The sequence below is a fragment of the Pteronotus mesoamericanus genome, unplaced genomic scaffold (assembly GCF_021234165.1).
Source record: "Pteronotus mesoamericanus isolate MK-2021 breed Mesoamerican mustached bat unplaced genomic scaffold, CSHL_Meso_final contig_164, whole genome shotgun sequence".
In the NCBI taxonomy this organism is placed as follows: Eukaryota; Metazoa; Chordata; class Mammalia; order Chiroptera; family Mormoopidae; genus Pteronotus; species Pteronotus mesoamericanus.
The window spans coordinates 25,300,024-25,315,019 of NW_026555065.1; positions in this window are offsets into that span (position 1 = coordinate 25,300,024).

The window sequence follows — 14,996 nt, forward strand, 5'->3', positions numbered from 1 at the left end:
CTCTGCTAGGTAGGTACTATCCCTGCTCTAGAATGGAGGTAATTGGTCTGAAGAACAATCATTTAGTAAACGGTAGCTCAAGGATGTGAACCCAGACTTCTCTGACTCTGTCCTTGATATTTAGGAGAAACACACATAAAACTTTTATCAGTCATTCATAGTTTTGTATTGCTTTGGAGAATTATCAGCACTTATGAATTGGAAAGTGCCAGAAGTAGATTGATATCTGCTAAAAGAAGCTATGTAGAGTAGCTGAAAACAAGCCTTGGCTCCCTTGCAATGCTGCTAAAGAGTCTGGGCCTGGCTTTCTCTCCCTGCCCCACGCCCCACCCCCAGGGATTCCACCACCTTCACTACCTTCTGCTGACCCAAATAAGGTTGTTCTGGGGAAAAAACTTGTTATGTGAAAATAGCAACATCAAACAAGGGCCTCCCTTTCTTAGTATGCCCCACGTAACATCAGTAAAATATAGGAAGTTAGTAAATGAGGCATGAATTTGTGATAGAATAAACAGCTCACAGCCTGCCACTGTGTAACTGAGATTTGGCAGCTTAAGCAACCAAACATTTTTAGATTAGGAGACCAGAAAAGTGTCAGGAGAGACTTGGAAATTGCTCCATACATGTACATTTGTATCACCCTTTAGGTATGTCTTGAAGTTTGAAATAACAGATGTGGTTGACCCCTTGTTGGAGAGAACTCTGGACTTGGAAGGGGAAGACCAGTGCGAGAGCCCCAGCCCTGCTGCTGATTAGCACTGCCGGCTGGAAGCCAAGCAAGGCGGTGAGCCCAGACAGGGTCCCAGCCTCTGCTGGATCCCACGGAGGAACAGTTCAGAGTTTGTCTTGACTCAAGGCAATGGAACTGGGCAGTCATAGTCCCCAAACAGTCAATTTCAGGTTAAGGGCTTTCAAGGAGCTGCTAAGAGACAAAAAGAAAAGAAAAGAGAAAAAAAATTTAAAAATTAGCTCTATTGCTATTGCTTACTAGAGCTGTTACCATGAGGAAATTTTACCTAATCTCCCAGTTTTCCCATCTGTCAGAATTGGTATTCTGAGCCTCAGTGGTTTTTCTTCTGCAACATTAGCCATCACAATTAAAATATAGCTGGAAAATATCATATGTGGCAGGTATTTACTCTTCCTTCTGGTTCTGATATCCTGTGAAATCACAGCTTTGCTTACAATTCTTGATGTCTAAACAATGCTCTAGCGAGATGCTGAGAGACATTTCCATGGGACTAGAGGTGAAGGCAAATTGGATCCGGGGATAGGGTTACTGTTCTCCTTACCCTAAATCTAGTGAAGCTTCAGACAAAAGCCATTATGATTTCAGACCAGCCGGGGGCGGGGGGGCGGGGGGGGGTGTATTTTCTATGAATAAAAATAACGGTGCATGGTTTTTCCCTAAGGCCCTATCAAGTAGTTAGATCTTGGAAATCATCATGAACCACAGAGGGGCAAAGCACAACATAAGGAACAAAGTTTACAAATTTCTGTTTCCTCAATTGGTATATGTATCTATTTTGTAATTTAAGGAAAATAACTGCTTCTGGCTGCATATTTGGATGCAAGTTTGTTTTCCTCTTAAGGACGGCAATAGGAGTGATGAGGCTGGTGTCACAGAGCCAGGATTTAGGATAGGGCCAGCTCTATCTCTACATATCTAGCCTGGCAGGTGAGGGGATGGGAGCAGAGAACATAAACAGACCATGATCAGAAGGATATCCAATTGTCACTGCTCTGCATCAACAGATCCTGCAAACCACCCAAAACCGTAAGTGTAAATGAGACTTTTAATACTGAAATAGAAGTTACCAAACTTTGAACCATCTTTGAGTCCAAGTGGGAGAAACTCAAATCTGAAGGGAATAATTGTTTTCTTACTCAGGATGGATGTGGCTTACAATAGCAAAGAGAAGGCTTGCAGAGCAGTATGAAGAGCCCTCATGTCTCTCCAGAGCAGAGATGGGAGAACCAACATGGTTGTGCAAAGAAGATGGGTATCCTAAAGTCTTGTTGAACAACTGAGCTGGACCTTCACTCCATGGGGGGTGAAGTTTAAGGGCATCACCCATTTAATAAGGTTCAATACAAACCTTATTAATAAGGTTCAGTATGGACCAGATGTTTTCAGAAACGTTCTTTCATCCCACTAGTACCTGAAGTGGGTACTGGCAGAGCAGAGGGGATAGCTCACATTTAGTAGCAATGAGTTCACCAATGTGGCTAAAACAAAAGTGAGAGAGTAAGTGTTTAAAAATGTAAACAGAATGGTTTGGAGATCACAAATGATGCTGGACTAAGAATTAATGTCTTATCTTAATGAGGAGCCTCTAAAGCCTTTGGGGAAGTAAATTAGAATAAACAAAGAAGATTAATCTGACTCTGACACAAAATTATTTAGGAAGGAGAGGAAGCTGCGGTTAAAAAAACTGGTAGAAATAGTTTTGGTAAATAAGGCTGAGGTGCCTCATTAGATGGAAGGGAAAATGGACAGACATAGCATACTGAATAGAGCGTGGGAGGAGTTTGCCAGGGTGCTACGTCAAGGTGAGGGACAACAGGAATTAGCAGATGAGACCAGCTCCCTGCCTCTGTGGAGAAACCTACAACAAAGACCATGGATTCCATGGCCATCTGAGGGACGTAACTAGCCAAGGTGAACAAACATCTTCAGTAACAGGGCAGAATTTTATATTTTGACTACTAGACACAAACTTAAAGAGCTACTAGCTCTACTAACACTAGCTTACATGAAGGAGATCAACATTCCCAGTCAGGACCGCCTCATCCTGATGACTTCCAGGAGTAGCTGAAGATTTTAAAAGCTATCTATTTCCCCATAACTCCATCCCTAGAAAGATCTAGTTTCTGACATGCCACCTCCTTGGCTTCTAGACTTCTAGGGGGACAATGTCTCCTTTATGTTTGACGACTTCCAGAAACCCCACTACCTGAGAGAGAGCAACAGCTGAACTGTCGCCAGGGCTCAGAGAATTCAAACCACTGAAAACAGGCAAATGAGCTATTATTCATTTAGATTTATATGATCACCGATAGTCTATAAATACTTTTTAATGTCAAGAGTAATGTGTGGAAAAGGGTAAATCAATTTGAGGTAAACATCTGTATTTTTTTCACGTAGCTTTCTCATATTTATAAGTAGAATATAAATTTGTAGTCAAGACACCCATTAATGAAACAAAAGCAGCAATGAGAGGAGAAAGGAGTGCTTAGTGTAATTTCTGGTTCATAGTAAAAAAAAAAACAAATGGCACCCACTGTTAATCAGAATTTAGGGTATTCCCTGAAATCCAAGAGAAGAGGTCCAACCTCTTTCAGACATACAGAACTGGGGTTGGGATGATGATTTGGAAGTCATCTGCATAGAGGGGATAGTATAAATCATGAATGAAGGTTTCTATACTTGTAGGGAACTTGTATGTATGTGAAGAAAGAAGAGGGCGCAAACCCAACTCTTGAAGACGGGGAGGAAGTAGAGCAAATAGACATAGGTCCAAAGCTGGTAGAAAGGAGAAAGGCCCAGGACAGTTGGAGGTCTTGGAAGTCCTCGTAGGGAGAAAGTGAAGTCAAAGTCCTCGTTGATTGAGAAACATGAGGCTGGAGCCACAGGAGAGCAGTTCTAAGATGACTCTGCATATTCTTAATCATGTATTTTAATGATGAGCCCTGGCAGCTGTGGCCTGGTGTGCTCAGTTAATGTATCCAGAGCTCCCAGCCCACAAGACTTCTGCCATTGATTAATCTTGTGTTTTCGAGGCCCTAGATCTGAAACCATAAAATGTGTAGTATTTATTTAGTATTAGTCTATGTTCTGAGGATGCTTTTTCTGGAACTGTTTTGAGACCACAGAATTGAAAAAGTTTTTGAGATGAAATGCTAGCCCTGTACCCAAATTGGCCTGTCATTCTTTCCATTTAAAGCCACCAGTAATATGGTTGCAAGATGTATTTTGCCCATTTTTTTAAAAGCCATTTTCTACTTTCTACTTTCCAACCACCAAAATATGTTGGGAGTGCCATAATTGTTTTTCTCTTTGGAACGTTAGAAAATATTGTTTTTATAATAGAAATAGCATTTCTTTAATTTTTTCTTCTTTTTTTTAATCGCCAATGGCTGCCATACCAAACCACTGACTTGGCTCATTATATTTCCAATTCTAGCTTGTGCTAGAATTTCTGGCAAATGAGTGTTATAGGACTTCCCAAAATATTTTTAAGGAGGTTCACCTCAGAGGGTAGTTAGAGGAAAGACTAAAACATAAAAATGGACTTAAACACATTAATTCAGATAAAGAATTTAGAATAGGGTCTGGCACATGCTAAGCAGATATAAGTACTGGTTACTATTACTAGGACATTCTAAGATGATGTTGCATCTCAGGCTGGAATGGACCAAGAAAGGCCACCAATCCATAGGATAGAATAAGTGCTCCCCAAGGATCCAGAACAGATGACTACTAGAGTTTAGAGGACTTCCAGGAAGCTGTTAAAAGATGATTGCATCGTGGATGACAGACTAAATGTATAAAGAAATTGACTGTTGACCATTGGATAAGCTTACCTACAAGATGTATAATGTAGTGAGAGGTGGAGCAATTTAGTGTTATTAAAACCTATTAGTAAATGAGTGGATCAAAAAACATGTTACATTTACACAATGGAACACTATGCAGCAGAAAGAAAGAAAGAGCTCCTACCCTTGGTGACAGCATGGATGGAACTGGAGAGCATTATGCTAAGTGAAATAAGCCAGGCAGTGAAAGACAAGTCCCATATGATCTCACCTATAAGGGGAATGTGATGAACAAAACAAACAAATGAGAAAAAAAGAACCAGAGACATGGAAATAAAGAACTGACAGCAACTAGAGTGGGGGAGGTGGAAGGAGAATAACAGGGGAAAGAAAGGGAACCCATGGACAAAGATGATGGGGAGAGGATTGTCTTTGGGAGCAAGGGTTGGATGGGGCAGAGGAGGGCCACAGGGGGGAAAATGGAGATAACTGTAACTGAACAACAATTAAAAAAATAAATTAGAAAAAACAACAACAAGAAATCTAGTAGAATCCACAAACTTTGAAAGGAGTCCAACCCTAATTGAAATATAAAGGTGCTTGGAATTAGCATAGAAAGAGAATATTGAGACTCTGAGATTCTGAAGTGAACATAATATTCAGACATTTGGAAGTTGTCAAAAATGAGGAGAGAGATAAATAAGTGAACTTCCATTCAGCATTCGATCCGTTTATTTTCATTAATTGCTTTCAAGTTCTCTTGCAGCAGGACAATATGACTCCAACATTTCCAAATAAATGACCTGGTTTCTGCAGATCAGTCAGTAAATATTTGAACATCTATTTGTATAAGCATCAGCCCTGAGATGTATGAAAATCATTACAGTAGGAATTGTTTGTGTCAATCATAATCTTCCCTATCATTCAAATCATTTCCAAAGGTAGAAAGAATGTATCACAGGATGTCAGATAAAAGAGAACAGATGTGACCTCCCAAAATTTACATGCTAACAATGACCAATCTAACCAATGAAAGAATATGTCTAAGAGTCTTGGCATAAAGATGGATGTACCAGATAAATGTTGAACAAAAATGAAAATATAGATGGGATGTTTTGGAGTCAGTGAAACTTCCCTGTAGACTCAATATAGAGCAAGACATGACTTGAACTGCAAAACAGTTGGTGATGAAAAATAAACACAGATTCCAGTAAACTTTGCCCCCTCCTTACCTGGAACTCCTGCAGCCTTGAAGAGCGCCTTCCCAGGGCAAAATCTCACAAAAGAAACAGCCAGTTCCAGTAGGAAATGGTCATAGCCCATCCCTTGGAAGTGACCCCTAACCCCATCATCCCATCAGTCATCCCAAAGGGCAGTACCGTTTTCCATTTTTTAAAGAGGGTTATGGACATATTTTCAGACCTGCCAAATATAGAGGTAACAATAGCCAAAGAGCCCTTAGGACAGGACAAGGAAAACAGAGTTTAAAAAAGAATATTCCTGTCAGGAATTTGGAAGGTGAGGTTGCAAACGTAAGTCAGGGCCTAATTATAAAGGTCTTTAATATTTGGAAAGGAAAGCTCAAAGTTTCTTTTCTTGGTATGAGAAGGGAGTGAAATATTTGTGAGCTAGAAGGGGGATAAAGTTTTAAAAGATACGTTTCAGAAAGACTACTCTCTTGGTTGGCAGTAAGTAGGATGGATCACAGTTGGTAGGAAGAATGGAGACCAGAGATGAAAAAACGGGTTGATGTGACGGCCATGGATCATGCACAAGGGCCTGGCTTCCACGGTACCTTGAAGCTGGAGACAGGAGAGGCCTTCTTAAACTAATATTGCATGGTATTCTTTCATTATTTTTTTCACTTTTTATTTTGGAAAGGATTCCATCATGCAGAACAACAGAGAAAATAGTACGATGATCTAACATCCAATTTCAACAATTACAAGTATTTTGCCAATATTCTTTCATTTATCTTCCTCTACAATTGTTTTTACATCTGTTTAACTTTCTCTTTTGAAAGAATTTTATACTCATAGAAAAATTTAAAAAATAATGCCAAAAATTCCTATATACCCTTCAACCAAATTCCCAAATGATGTTAGTATGTTGCCACATTTGCTTTAATTTTCTCTCTCTTCCTCTCATATTGATGTTCCCATTTTTACAGATTTGTCAGGGGGCCTCTGCAAGGCACATTCTAGGTCCTCCTGACATTTTTTGAGCACTTCTTCCCTTTTGATACAATACAATGTTCCAAACTTAGGTGTGCTTTCCATGCCACAAGTCTGGAATCAAACATTTCTCCAAGGACCTTGTTCCTATTAGTGAAAAATAATATATAGAAACCAAAATATGGGTATTAGATATACTTATTATTTTTGCTGTTAAGCCCTCTCAGCAAACATATCTGGAAAAAATCTATATCAGTAAATGTATGTATATTTATTTCTATATATAAAATTATGAGTTCATACTGATACGTCCAATTCCAATCTAATACCAGCCTTAACTTTTTTGTAATTTCTTTTGCTGGCAATGAAAAACTTGACTCTTATTATCCACAATATAAATGAAATTTTACTTTTTATGAATTATACCTAGGACTTTCTAGAATAATCCTAAACTTACTCATAGTTTTCTCTTTTTGATTGGCTAGACTTAGTCTCAGCAGGGACGAGAAGGAAAAAATACCATCCACAAAAAGCAAAAGTTTGACATATACATTCCTCCACATTTCTAAACACAAGGCAGACACAGGGTGAAAATGATGTTTCCAGGGCAGTTAAGGACTAGAAACCTCACATTTGTCCTTGGATAGGAGTTTATTTTCTCAGACTAAGTCTGGGCTTGACATTCCAGCTGTTCGCCCTTCCACAGCAAATGGATATGGAGAAGTCTGCCACCAGCCGCTGATGGAGAAAACAGCTGCCTCTAGAATGAGGGTAAGCCACGGAGGTGGTTGGATGTTCCTCTCCCCTCCCCTCATCTTCTCCCCCTCCTGCAAATACAACACACACACTCCACACACAAATACGGAGAAAAGGATTCCCGCTCATTGCTAGGAAATGCTATTGAGAATTTACTACTCTCCATGAGTAAATTATTTAGCCACAGTTTTCCTTTAGATGATCTTTTGCATGAACATCATTTCAAGCATGATTATATTAATTATTGGTGAGTTGTTGCACTGCGAGTTTGGATGAGTGGGCACAAGACCTTGATGAGCTAACTATCACTTTCTTTCCGTTCTTTGCTGTAATGGTTTATTTCCACTCATTAAACAATGCTTACTGTACACTTTCTATGTGTCAGACCCTGTGGTATGCACTCGAAAGATAAACATGAATCAGAGACTTGAAGAGTCCACAGTCTAGTCAACAGGAATAGAAGGCGGGCCTTTCTTCTCTCTAAGATAAATCATTTCTGGTATCTTTAAAACAATCGCCTGGAATGGTATGATTCAGAAGATGCTTAGCAGCTTTCCCCAGTCCTTGCCTAGCTGCCTGACATCGGTGATGATGCCTCGAGTCCCACTAGTAGTCTTCGTTTAAGTCCTTCCGAAAGGCTTTGAGTTCCTATAGAATTTTATGTTACAATATGAATACTTTTCTCTGGCAGGATATTTGTCTTAAATCATTGTACAGACCATATCTTACCAGTATTGTGTAACAGTTAACTTAGAGCAAGGTCTTAAGAGTAGAAATGTGTAAGAAAGAAGGAAGGTCAGTTGAAAGGTGAGGGCAGAGGGTGCCAGCTAACACCATTACTAGTTATATAGTTTTCTGTCTACGAGACCCTGGATTAACTGAAAACAACAGTTGATACCTCTTAAAATATTTTCTATAACCCAAAATATGTGCTTTGTTTGGTCATTCCATGGAAAAAGGAGACAGCTGCTATGAAATGAAAACGGATCCCAAACTTAGATCCAGTTCATCTCCCACACATAACTTAAAAGTATTGCTTTTCTTATAATTTTATACTTTCAAAACATTCTATAATAAGCTTTTATCACTCTGATTTTATAACAAAATGGGAGGAACACTAAGAAGAGGAAACTTATTGCCACATTGCATGTTGATTAGGATTCTTGATTAAAGTGTGATAAACACAGTGTACTAGATTAAGGCATGTTTATTAACTCATGAAGCTGAAAAGGATACAGGAGTAGCTCTGGTGGGAGACAATTCCTCTTTGTTATTATTCAGGTTTCTGCATGCCCTATCAGCAGAGGCAATGATTATTTTTTGCCATATTTTTTCAAGAATGTTTGTATAGTGAATAGTTGGTGTCTCAGTCTGAAACAACGGGCAAGTAGACTTACTGCTCATTATAAAAGATCTGAACTTCCTTAAGCTTAGGGTTGGTTACTCTTCCATAATGCAACTGACTGTGTATGCAGGTGTCACTTGGTCCTCTTTACATCATCAGGTGGGAACTGGTACTCAGCGAATGGGTCAAGGAACTCTGATACTGTGGCTACTATTATGGGTGTGAGTAATAACGTTCTCTGTCTCTGTACCAAGAGTTTCATGTCTTCTACTTAGCATCCATGAAACTGGCAGGTGAAATTGTCAACTTGCAAGTAGGGTGAAATATCAGACCCTTCATAGTTTCTGTCAAATTAAGGGATCAAAGTAAAGATAAACTACTAGAGTCAAGGTATCAAATTTATTCCCTCCAGGACCACCTTTCTCTCCATATCTGCTATGGGCTGATTCTTTTATATCTCCCTGTCCTCAGATTCCTATGTTGAGACCTAATCCCTAATGTGAGAGTATTTGGAGATGAAGTCTTTGAGAGGTGATTTTATCCCCCTTCTAGTTTACAAATCTTTCACTCATGAATGGGATTAGTGCCCTTGCAAAAGAGGCCTAGAGGCTCCCTCTCCTTTCTGCCATGTGAGAACACAGTGAAAAGACGGCTGTCTATGAAACACAAAAATTGGTCTTTACCAGACACCAAATGCACTGGCATGTTGATCTTGTACTTCCCAGCCCCCAGAAACTGTGAGAAATAAATTTCTGTTGTTTATAAGCCAGTCTGTGGTATCCTTTTATAGCAGCCTGAATGAACTAAGACAATACCTCATTCATTTATTTCTGCCTATTCCTGTTCAGCTTGAGTCTGTAGACAGAGAAGAAAGATAGCTTTTGTCATTCCCAAAGCTGTTCTTTCAACTACACAGCCCTAGGGTTGCTGACTTTCAATTGTTCCCAGAGGAAAACCCTTATTGGCCTTATGTATCATGGGCCCCTTAGACCAATGTTTATTTAATGGGTACGTGCTTATGATATACTCAGTAAGAATTTATTTCTGGAAATTATGTTTTTGAATATGAACATCTTTATAAGTATATTCTTTAATAGGAACATATTAATGAAGAAAATATTAATATAAAGTATTTATATTAAAAACTTTATGTTTCTTAATATGTCTTTGTGTGTTCCTCAATATCCCTCCTCTCTCCACCCTTCAATATTGAATTACAGCAGAGATCTGGGAGCAGAGACCAGAGTAATATTTCTTAATTGTTAGTTAGAAAGATAAAATAAAACTGACTAGCTACAGTTAAATAGTTGAAAAAAAAGTAAATATGGTGAAAATATCATTTGGAAAGCTAATCATTCGGTAAGTAGGCAAATCATTTGATTAGGCAAAATCAGCCAGTGCCCTCCTTCTTATCCCTGCTTCTACCCCCACATATATTCACACTTCTTCCTCCACCCTCTTATTTCTATGTAGCTCTACCTCTTGAGAGAACAGAGACCACATCTATGTTTCACATACAGTAAGTACTTGCTTAACACAAAACCTTTTAATGTCCAAAAAAGGAAAGCTCACCAGGCTCTTCTCCTGGGAATAAGCAGGATGCTTTAAAAAGGAAACACCAACAAGATTCTTCAAATTCTGAGACATATTATTCCTAACAACGATTTTCTTGTAGCTAGGAAAAGAATCTCGTAAGTTTCAACGATTTGAGATTTTATTTCCGTGTTCATTAATTCTCAGTTTCAAGTAACTTATGAAAACATAGCTCATTTAAACCAATTAGAATAAAGTTTCCTGTTAAATTTTCTGTAAATCATTGAGGTCTCATTAAAATAAGCTCTATAACCTCTTTTTGGAAATACTCTCCTTTGCTCATGTGCCTTCTCCTGCCCATTTTATTTCAAATCCTTAGTTCAAATACTGAAATTCTTAATGAATCTCTGTTTCATGTTGATGGAAATTTTAGAGTGGTTATAGCTTGGTGGTTTGATGTGACTCTTCATACTTGTTGCCCTTTTGTCTGTGCTAAGGGGGAAGAGAGGCCAAGGTCCCCGAGCTGAAGCCTCAGGGCGAAGTGGAGCCAGTTTGGCTTCTGCAGAGTTAGTGAATCATGGTGCAGTCACCGATCTCCTGGGACTCAAGCCCATGGGCTGTTCAGCTGAAGGAAAGAGCCTCAGCTCTGTAGCTGCAGATGGGACCAGCCAGTAGGATTTGGACTCACTTCACTGGCCTGGTCTGTTTTTCTTTCTTTCTTTCTTTTTCTTTCTTTCTTTCTTTCTTTCTTTCTTTCTTTCTTTCTTTCTTTCTTTCTTTCTTTCTTTCTTTCTTTCTTTCTTTCTTTCTTTCTTTCTCTCTCTCTCTCCCTTTCTTTCTTTCTTTCTCTCTTTCTTTCTTTCTCTCTCTTCTTTCTTTCTTTTTCTTTCTTTCTTTCTTTCTTTTAATTAATTAATTTATTTTTTCAAATACATTTGTCTCTGCCTACCCCCTACCACTTTCCCTTGCCCCCTCCCTCCCTCCCTCCCTCAACTCTTCCCCTTTAGTTTTGTCCATGAGTCCTTGCTATATGTTCCTTGACTTTAGTGAATACCTGCAAGGTATACATATATATCTTTAAACCTGTTTTCCAATGATGATGAAGCTGTCATAATTTACCAACCATGATGATGAGAGCGGCCTCAGGAGACAAATGTCTATCACCTTAAGTATCTGTGAACCCCAGACTTGCTTGTAAATTACCTAATTCTAACAATGTGAACTTTTTCTAGGAGTGTTTAAATTGCCACATTGAGATGCTCATGGATTGCCCTAAATCAGCATTATGGGGTACTTGGAATTGATTCCAACACTTGACCCAAACCGCATTTCCTCACAATGTAAAGTCTAGTTTATGGGGTAGTACAGAGTAATCCAGAGAAAATCTCCTCTGACTCTCATACAGACTTCTGAAAAGCTGCTGTTAATGACACACCCATCGATGGAAGTATTTTTGACTGTTAGTTCCTACTGACAGAAAAGGTTATGCCATGACTGGTGTAGCTTAGTTGGTTGGAGTGCTGTCCTGTAGACCAGAAGGTCACAGGTTCCTATCAAGGCACATACCCAGGTTGCAGGTTTGATTCCCAGTTGGGGTGTATATGAGAAGGCAGCTGATCGATGTTTCTATCTCTCTCTCTCTGCCCTTCCTCTCTCTCTTAAAGCAAGGAAAAAATGTTCTCATGTGAGGATTAAGAAAAGAGAAAGAAAATAAAATTATGTTTGGGCCACAAAGGTATTTATATCACTCCAATAAGCAATAGCCAGGAAGTCAATATGTTTTCAGATATACATTTAAGAGTTTAACTTACTGTGTGAGATGTTAAAATTCTGAAGGCCTGTGCAAAAGGGCTATGCAATTTTCTCATCAGTATAATTCATCACTTAGAATTTTGCTGATATTATAAACCCATGTCTTATTCTGTTTTATTTCTGATAGCTCTAATTTTGGGATATTTCTTGATCAAAGCCAGTACAATCTTTTCTTTGAACAGTGGAACAGAAGTTTATTAACAGATATCAAATATATCAACTAGTAGTTTACCAACCTGAAAAATAGTCATATGTTAGAAAGTATTAGAAAGTAGACTTCACAAAAGTACGTAGAAAGAAAAACATCCACTTGCCATAAGAAAAGCATTCAATAAGGAAAATAAACTAAAGAAAAATAAATAAAGAGAAGGGACAATTATGATCAATTATGAGAGAAAGTTTTTACCGGCTCATTCAGTTAGTTAAATCAAAAGAAAATAAAACCTACAAACTAAGAAATCTTACCAACTAAAGGTAATTAATAAGGGATGAGCCTAATCTAATAATAAATTGGAAAATTCAAGAACTGGGCACAAAAGAAAATTAGCACATGTTATTACTCCTACTTTTAATGATTATATATAGTGCCCATGCATTAACTTCCTGACTGTCCAAATTAACCTGGTCATATGATGAATACTTGTAATACATGTTTGTTAATAATATAGAGGCAAGGAGAAAACTTTGGCCAGGCAATTTAAACTCAATATGCTTAGTTTAATACTACGTGTGCCCCCAAGAGAACCTAAGTAGGAGATGGATCTTTGTTTCCCTTGATGAATTTGAGCTACACTTTGATAAGACCTTAATAGTTTCATAGGCTCAATATCTGTGATTTAAAGAAAATAGATGTTGTTTTATCACTATTATGGATTATTACATGGCTATATAGGAAGGAAATTAGTGAAGAATTCTTATCTGATTGTACGGCATCCCTAAGGTGCATAATGCCAGTTCTGCAAAATTGATGTACATCTTAAATTTTATTTTTGTTCTCTCTTACATTTCCTATTTTTATTTTTTCCCCTTCCAAAATCTGCTTTTCTCAGTATATATCCTAATTCCTGTTCCCAACAGTATTTAGTTAGCCAGTTATCATAGCTTTAAATTGTTAGCACTCTCAAGATAAGGGGGGAGGTGAAATTGGAGGTGAGCCCTCTGGAAGACTAAAAAATCCACAGTGTTTTCCAAAGAAGGTAAAAACCCTTTATTCCCTGATTTGATTTCAAATTCTGCGGCAATAACAGAGTAGCTGAAGCAAATGGTGAAGTGATTCACCTGTTTCAAAGAAAACATGCTGAGCACACTCAGTGGCAGACAGATAAGAGTGCTAAATCCAGCAGACAGTGGGTAACTATTCCCTTAGTGGCCTGTGAAAAAAGGCAGATTTCCTTGCTGGCTCCTGCCTACAAATATGCCATTTTGACATCTTCCCAGGTGTGCTTTATAGAGATAGGATGACCCACCACTCAGCATTGCCCTGTGAGGCCAACTCAGCCTGCTCTAGTGAAAGTTTTAAAGATAGTGACCCTTTCTTTTTCTTATGGAAAGTGGAGACATAAAACTCTAAGATGCATCCAGGTTCTGGAGGTTTTGTCTGGGCCAGCTTTCTCCAAGCACACGTGTATACACCTTTCACACATGTGTGCACCTTTCACACCTGCACATCATTGCATTGCCCAGTTCTAATAATAGGAAGCCAAACGCCACATGAACACTGGGCAGAGGAACAAGGCAGGAAGAACAGACAAGCCCTGGCGAGGACTCCCTAACACCAGGGCACACATAGTGCCCTGGGCTATCCAAGGGAGGTGTGACATTGTTTACTAGGTAGAGTGCCTTCTGCAGCCTGGCTCCCTACGCCCTGTCTGGCCTATGAAATTTGATCTAAATCACAGGAGGCAAAAACATATTACTCTGACCACAATTCACATTCCGTAGGAGGAGACAGGATTAGAACATTTCTATTCTTGCCCAATGCTGCTAAATTTAAAGTCAATGTAACTGTTAACTGCCGTTTTCCTTCAGAAGACCAAAGACAAGCATCATTTGCTGGTGGCAAAAGACTGAAATATCAAGAGCGCTATGGCTGGGCAAAAGAAGATGAGAGGTAACAAACAGCAGCCCTCAACTCACTGCCAAGGCTGCTAGCAATGCCGCTTAGACACTTCCATTATGGTTTCATTCATACCCTCAGCCATTCATTTATTCATGCATTTATGTATTCAGCAATCATTTATTAAGCTTCTATATCATGGACGGTCCCAGCCCTAGGGAGGCTTGTAAAGGAGATAGGTACGCACATAGAGTAACAGCTCTCCATTATATATCTGATATGCTAATGCTCCTCTGTCACTTCTTCATCCTTCCTCAGTTACTCTCAGGTCTAGAGTCTTTCCTTTTTTGGCTCCTTAAGGATCCTCCTTATAATTTGAAAGATAGCTTAAAAGTATTTGTTTTAGCCTTCCTTTCTCCTTCAGGAAGCCCATCTGGATTTACCAGGTGGATCCAGGAGGCATTTCACAGAAAACATTATTACTATTTTTCCCCCCAGCCTTCTTCAGACTATAGTCCTCACCCTAACTAACTTAATTCTATGTCAAATAATTTTTTAGGTTATGTGTAATTTCATGAGGATAGCAATACCTTGCACTGGTTTTCCCAACTTTTTTATACCATTTGGGACTTTCAGTGACTTAGAGCTGTTATTGAAAGGCTGGGGACTTATTTCCATTTACCTGGCCGGATCTCTGTGCCGGACATCTAAGGGGGAATCACCTCTTCTGCTATTCCTCATGAGACCACTAAAGGCTCCCGGAGAGAAACATGGGCAGGAA